Below are 7,046 nucleotides of genomic sequence, written 5' to 3' on the forward strand. Positions count from 1 at the left end.
GCGGTGACCCGGCGCTTCTTGGCGCGGCCGCCGCCGCCGCCGCCTCCGGCTCTCATCCTTGCACCGCCGCCGCGGGCGTTTTCTGCTAGCGGCGAAGCAGAGACACCCCGAGGCGGCGGCAGAGAAGCGCGGGGGGCCACACTCGGGGAGCCCCACTGCTAGTCACTCTCCACACGCCCTGCGCCCTCTGGTCGCAGGACCTTGGAGGAGCGGGGCGGCCAATCATCCCCATCCAGAAAGCCCTTTGGCACACATGTGTCTCTGGGGTCCTGGGGGCAAGGAACTGAATTTTTTCTTTGGGTGGTACAGGGCACGGGGACTAAATGCTAGGTCCCAAGGGTGGCCCCAGAGGCCAAAAGACTTTGTAATAGAAGAGCGAACTCCAGGATCTACTCCAGAGCTCACTCTTGCTGAAGTCCCAGCCTTCCCATTCCTCTACTGCAAGCTCTCCGCAAAGCCTTGCCCTTCCAGATCAAGGAGCACACCCAGGAGGCTGCCTCACATCTCCAGAGTCGCCCGGGCACTCTAGCTTTATTTATGGTCCTCACATCTAAGTCTCCAAGCCTGAAACAGTCTCTCCATGCTTTGCAGACCTTTCTAACTCTCTCCACCTTGGGTCAGGTTTGGTGTCAAAACTCAGCTCCAGAAGAAATCATGTCCCTCCAAGAGCTCCTGCTCCCTAGGATCCCCATCCTGTGACCCCACAACACAGTGATCTTCCCTCCCCATCCTTCCTGAGTCTCCCTTTCAGACATGTGTCTGTGGCATCAACTCTGTTATAAGCCCCTTCACTGCCCCAGAAATGGACACCTGTCCCTTTTGATCTTCTTTTATGTAGGCAGGACCATGGCCTGGATCAAGGTCTGAGGACCAAGAGATGACTCCAGCCCCTCCCTGCCCACCAAGAGGGCCTTTCTAGTTAGGAAACACATGACTTGCACAGTTACCTCAAACTGTGATTTTGTATCCTCAGTTCTGTCATTTCCAGGGCTTGGGTGTGAGGATGCTGCAGCTTGACTGAGCCATCTTCACATGGAAGCTTCCAGCTGTGTCATGCCCCTTAGGCATGGTTCATTTGAACTTGAAAGTGGTTTCCTAAAAACTAAATTTACTAACCTTGAACAAGGAGATTTCACATGAAAATCTTGATATCCAACTTTCCTTGAAAAATTGAAAGGTGGGATCATACAGAGTCCACATTTCTACTTACCACTCACTCATCCTTCATTCTCTGTGGGCATCTGCTTTGGGGCCCTCTTATGGCCTAGCTGATTCCAAAGAAAGATGGATAGTGACCAATGTTGTGAGCATAACTCCAAAGCCAGGCGTCCGGAGTCTTCCCGCAAAAAAAGTGTCATGTTGGTTGAATCTTGAAGACTTACTGAGACAGGCAGCTCAGACTGAAATTGACTAGGTGCTGGCCCCGGGACCTGCAAGGCTTACCTCCTACTCTTTATGTACGGAGCTCTGGTAGCTTAGGGGTAAGGCAAAAGGCAAATGGTTTGAATCCACCAGCTTCATATACTTTCATCTTGCTCAGAATATGACTGATACATACCCAGCAGCCTCAGCTACTCTAAGGATGATGTTCTACAATGTTCACCCAAACCTCTCTCACTTCTTTGCCATGCAGATGTTTGTTATGTACTGTTGAGTTGGAACCAACTGATAGCTGACCCTCCAGCAGGTTTTCTGAGGCTGTAAGTCACATGGGAGGAGATTGCCCATCTTTCTCCCACAGATAGATATTCTTTCTGATCACCTCCTGCCACCATTGCCATTTTTTAATGAAATTAAAGCTCCCACAAAGTTTAATACTTAAACTTGATTGATTATAGATACCATGAGCCACTGTCATAAATGGGAAAATCAACATCTTATGCCATAGATCAGAGATAATTGGCAAAATACATAAAATAAAAATAAAACAAAAGTTCTCAAATTCTAGATACTACAGCCTTTAAAAAGTTTTAAGGCTGAAGCTGATTAGCAAGTGTTACTAAAGTGTGAAGCTAGAGTAGCACAGAACTTTACTTTTGATGTAATCAGGAGGAAAGGGGCATTGAAAATGAAGAGCTTTGTCACTTTTTGAGTTGATGGTAGGATCTGCCATGTCCAGGTAACTAAAATATCTTGCACTCTTTGAGATATTTGCCCTAGGATATTCAGGGGAAAGAGAGTTTAATTCCCCAACACTCGAGTAGCCCTTGAAAGATCACTCCCCACTTCAGGAGGCTCCACCCCTGCTGGGACACTTATATCAGGCAGAGACCACCAGGGATAAATAGAGGCAGACAAAGGATGAATCCATCAGACTATCCTTTGGACCCCACAATGATCCCTCAAGACTGAGAAGACAAATACAGGTACACCAAAATGATAATTAAACCCCCATCCCCCTGCCATTGATTGAATCAGTTTTGACGCAAAGTAACTCTCCTTGGGCTTTCAAATTTACTAGAGGACACATCTTCTTCCACAGAGCAGCTGGTGGATTCAAATCACTAATCTTTCAGTTGCTGTTATTGGTTGCCTTCATAGTGTCTCTGTCCCATACCGTGACATCCTCACAATCTCCAACAGACACACTTGAGCCATTGCTGCAGTCACTGTGTCAGTCTATGTAGCTGAGGTTCTTCCTCTCTTTTACTGTCTCTCTACCTTTCCAAGAATGATGTCTCTTTCAAAGGAATAGCTTCTCCCAGCAATATGCCCAAAGTATATAAAATGAAGCCTTATCACCTTTACCTCCAAAAAGCACTCTGGCTGCACTTTCTCCAAGACATATCTGTTGTTCTTTTGGCAGTTAATGAGACAACCAGTACTTTTCTCCAACTGAAATTCAAACCCCGATGTGCAATACTTAGAGATGTTATAGGGAAAGTTTTTGAATGACCCAGGAATCATCAAAAGAAGGCAGAAGGAATACACATAATCACTGTATTAAAAAGAACTGACTGACACTGAAATACTTGGGGAAACACCATATGTTGAACAACCAATAAAGGAAGAAGTCCAAGCTGCACTAAAGTCATTGGCAAAAATAAGGCCCTAGGGTTCAATGGGATACTAATTAATAGATGTTGCCCTGAACATGCTCACCAGTCTATGCCAGGAAATTCGGAGAAGAGATGCCTGCCAACTGGCTGGAAGAGATCATGTTTGTTCTTATTCCTTAGAAAGGCGATCCAACAGAATGTGGAAATGATCAAACATGATCAACACTATCACATGCAAACAAAATACTGCTGAAGATCATTCAAAAACAGAACAATATATAGACAGAGAACTGCCAAACATTCAAAACAGATTTAGAAGAGTCCAAGACACCAGGTATATCATTGCTAAAGTCAGATGGATCCTGGCTGAAAGCAAAGAATTCCAAAAGAATGTCTAACTATGAAAAGACATTTGACTATGTGAATCATAACAAATTATGGCTAATATTAGGAAGAATGGAAATCTCAGAACACTTGATTGTGCTTATGTGAAACCTATACCTAGACCAAGAGGCTTTTGTGAAAACAGATCAGAGGAACAATACATCGTCTAAAAATAAGAAAGTTGTGTCAGTTTTGTGTCCTTTCTCCATATACCTATTCAACTTGAATGCTGAGCAAATTATTTGAGAAGCTGGACTCTGTGAAAAAGAATGTGGCATCAAAATTCAGAAGAATCAATAACTTATGCAAATGGAACCACCTTATTGGTGAAAGTGAGGAGGATTTGAAGAATTTCCAGAAGATAAAAAAATACAGCCTTCAATATAGACTGCCTCTCAATGTCAAGGAAAAAAAAAATTCTCATCATTGGACCAATAGCCAGCATCATGATAGTTGGAGAAAAGGTTGAAACTGTCAATAACTTACTCTTACTTGGATCCACAATTGACACCCTTGGTGCCAGCACTCAGGAAATCAGGAGAAGTATTGCACTGGTAAAGTCTACAATCATAGCCCTCTCGAGTCTGAGAACTACGGTTTGCCTCTTTTGCCATGGTCTTTTCAGTCACTTGCTATGCATCTAAGAGCTAGACTATGAATGAGGATGACAGAAGAAGAATTAATACCTTTGAGTTGTGGAGCTGGAGAAGAGGATCTTCCCGTTAGCAGCCCAATATTTATGTAGTACGGTATTTGTAACTACGCCCCAACTTTTAGTTCTGATTGCCTGCCCTCCTTTCAAATGACAAAATGACCGCTACTTCAAACACTCATAGTTGCAATCTCTACTCTTCTTGTAGAAAATGTTGCCCACCCACTGTTTGTCTTGTCTTCTGATCCCTCCCTAGCTTTAGAAGCCCCATAGAGGGGAAGTACATCAATGTACTCAAGTGAAATGGGGACACAGAAACTACCAGGGGTTCTTTGTTCAAGTCTATTTATTCAGTCTAGATCCCAGAGACACAAACCAAGGGCTACAGAACCAACTCTTCTTCAACACTTGTTTTGTTTAGTGTGTGTTATTTCTTTCTAGCTAAACTTAAATTCTTTGGGGAGCTATGGTGGCCTACTTAGTAAGGTGTCATGCTGCCAATCCAAAGGCAGACAGTTCAAATATGTCAACTGCTCCTCAAGTGAAAGATGAGCGATCTTCTTACATGATTTACAGCCTCTGAAAACCCACTGGAGGGTCTGCTGTGAGCTGGTTCTGACTCAATGGGAATAAGAGGAGATAGATATCTTTAGATCTGACTTGAAATCTTTCCACAAAAATCTCGTCTTTCCCTGTTGTCCTTCACTTGCCAATTCTCCATGATTCTTACCAGTCTGGTTCCTAAAGGCTCTCAGGATGCAACGCTGATCTGAAACATTTCCATGTAGTAGAGGAGAAGAAGGAATGAGGACAATCCAGGGTAGCTCTCACCCAGGTCATCTCCAAACCCAAACCCCTGAAGTCTCCCCCAGGGTGTGAAATACAGATGAGGACATCCTGAGTATCACATATCAGCACACATGCCTCTACATGAAAGAGAAGAGACCCATATTATCAATGGGACCTCTTCCCCTCAGCCCCAGCCCTGTGTTAGACCACAGAGAGTCAAACTCACTCCACTGCCTCAGGCTTCCAGGCCCCATGCTCCAGGAGAGACTTCATTCGGAACAAGAGCTGTTCTTATCCACTGACGATAGAAACCAGCCCTGCCGAAGGTCTTCTGTCCGTCTGGTAAGGTCGTCTTTCTTGGCAGGACTGGCTCACAATGCCGGCTGCAAGCAGACAGAGGCAGTAATACTTCTCAGTCCTCCCTTCCAGCAAACTTGCTCCCCGCAGCTATTCGGAGGAACCCAAATGACTTGGGTGCCCTGGAATCCATACTCAGAGCATAACAAGCTTTGAGGGGTTGGTGATCTTGACAGTGGTCCTCTGAAGAAGGCGGCTCTGTCCCCCTCTACTGCAGGCAGACAGCGGGTGCAGTGGCCCCATCAGATGTGCTGGCAGAGTTCTGGCAAGAAGTAGTCTTGGTAAGCAATATGTCAGGGGCGCACTGATGAACGGAATGGGTAGCCTGCAGGGGGAAATGCTGGTTCTTGCTGTTCACTGTGTATCCCTGACACACTCTGACAGGGAGCTGTGTCAGACAAAGGAGAAATCATGGGTGGGTGTCTAGGCAACAAGAGTTTTAGGGTTAGGTTGCTTCTTTTTCTTTTTTTTTTTTTTTCACTGTTATGCTCCACATGGGGTGGGGTAAGGGAGAGGAAGTCTCCAGGTTTAGTTCTGCCTGGAAGTAAAAACAATGTACTCAAAGTTTGGAGCCTTGAAGATACAGGCTCAGTCAACACTTCTACCTAGACATGTAAAATGAAGGCTCAGCCTCAGCCTCTCCCGCCCAAACGGTAAGAGGCTAAGTCATTCCCTGAGATAATTTTGCCCTCCAACTCCTCACTCCTGTTTAATATTCAATTAAGAGACAAGCTTCTTCCTTCCCTAGGGGTCTCAGGGAGAATTTTTCACAGCCCTTTATCTTCTTTAATTCCCATACCATAATGACTCCACCTGTATCCACTGACTTGATTTTTCACTTTGCTGCTCCATCATCCTATCACTTCCCCCATCTGCCCTTGCCATGCAGTGAAGGGAAAGGTCTTTGGGCATAAGGTCCTCCATCCCTTAACTCTCCTTGGTCTGTCTACCTCTTCCTCAGAGCTCGTACTGCAGTGGCCACAGTCCTACTCAAAGACTGTGGAAGGAGAGGTCTGGTCTCATTCCTAACTCTTCATCTTCACCTCATCCTTGTTGTAGTGGTGGTGGTGGTGATGTGCCATCGAGTTGCCTGCAACTCATAGCGACCCTGCGTACAACAGCCCTAAACCCTGCTCTATCCTGTGCCAATCTTATTGTCTCTGACACACCTATATCCACTACCCCAGTCACTGAATCAATCCACATCATCAAGGGTCTTCCTCTCTTGCACTGTCCCTCCACCCTCCCAAACATGACGTCCCTCTCCAAGGGCTGGTTCTTCCTTGAAACATTCCCAAAGTATGTCAGACGAAGCTTCAGAATTCTTGCCTCCAAGGAGCAGACTGGCCTCACCTTCTCCAGGATGAACTTGTTTCTTCTCCTAGCAGTCCATGGTATATTCAGTACCCTTCTCCAGAACTACAGCTCAAAAACATCAGTTCTTCTTCTATCATCCCTAGTCATTGTCATAGCAAGTGATTGCAGATTATGGCCTGGATCAGGTGCACCTCAGTCTCCAGACTGATATCATTGTTCTTCAGTACTTTGGAGAGGTCTTGTCTTTTGATTTCCTGGCTGCTGGTACCAAGAGTGTTGACTGTGGTGCCAAGCACACTGACGCTGTTAACATTCTCAATCACTTCACCATCTATCATGATGCTGCCCAATGGTGAGAATCTGTGTTTTCTTGATGTTGAGCTTCAATCCATGTTGAAGGCTACAGTCCTTGACTTTCTGCAGCAAGCGCTTCAGGTCCTCCTCAGTTTCAGCAAGCAGGGTTATGTCATCTGCATAATGCAGGTTGTTGATGAGTCTTCCTCTAATTTTGATGTCACCTTTCTCCTCATAGGGCCCAGTCTCCTAGA

Source organism: Elephantulus edwardii, unplaced genomic scaffold (assembly GCF_000299155.1).
Source record: "Elephantulus edwardii isolate Elephantulus edwardi_28Jun2011 unplaced genomic scaffold, EleEdw1.0 scaffold00221, whole genome shotgun sequence".
Taxonomy (NCBI): domain Eukaryota; kingdom Metazoa; phylum Chordata; class Mammalia; order Macroscelidea; family Macroscelididae; genus Elephantulus; species Elephantulus edwardii.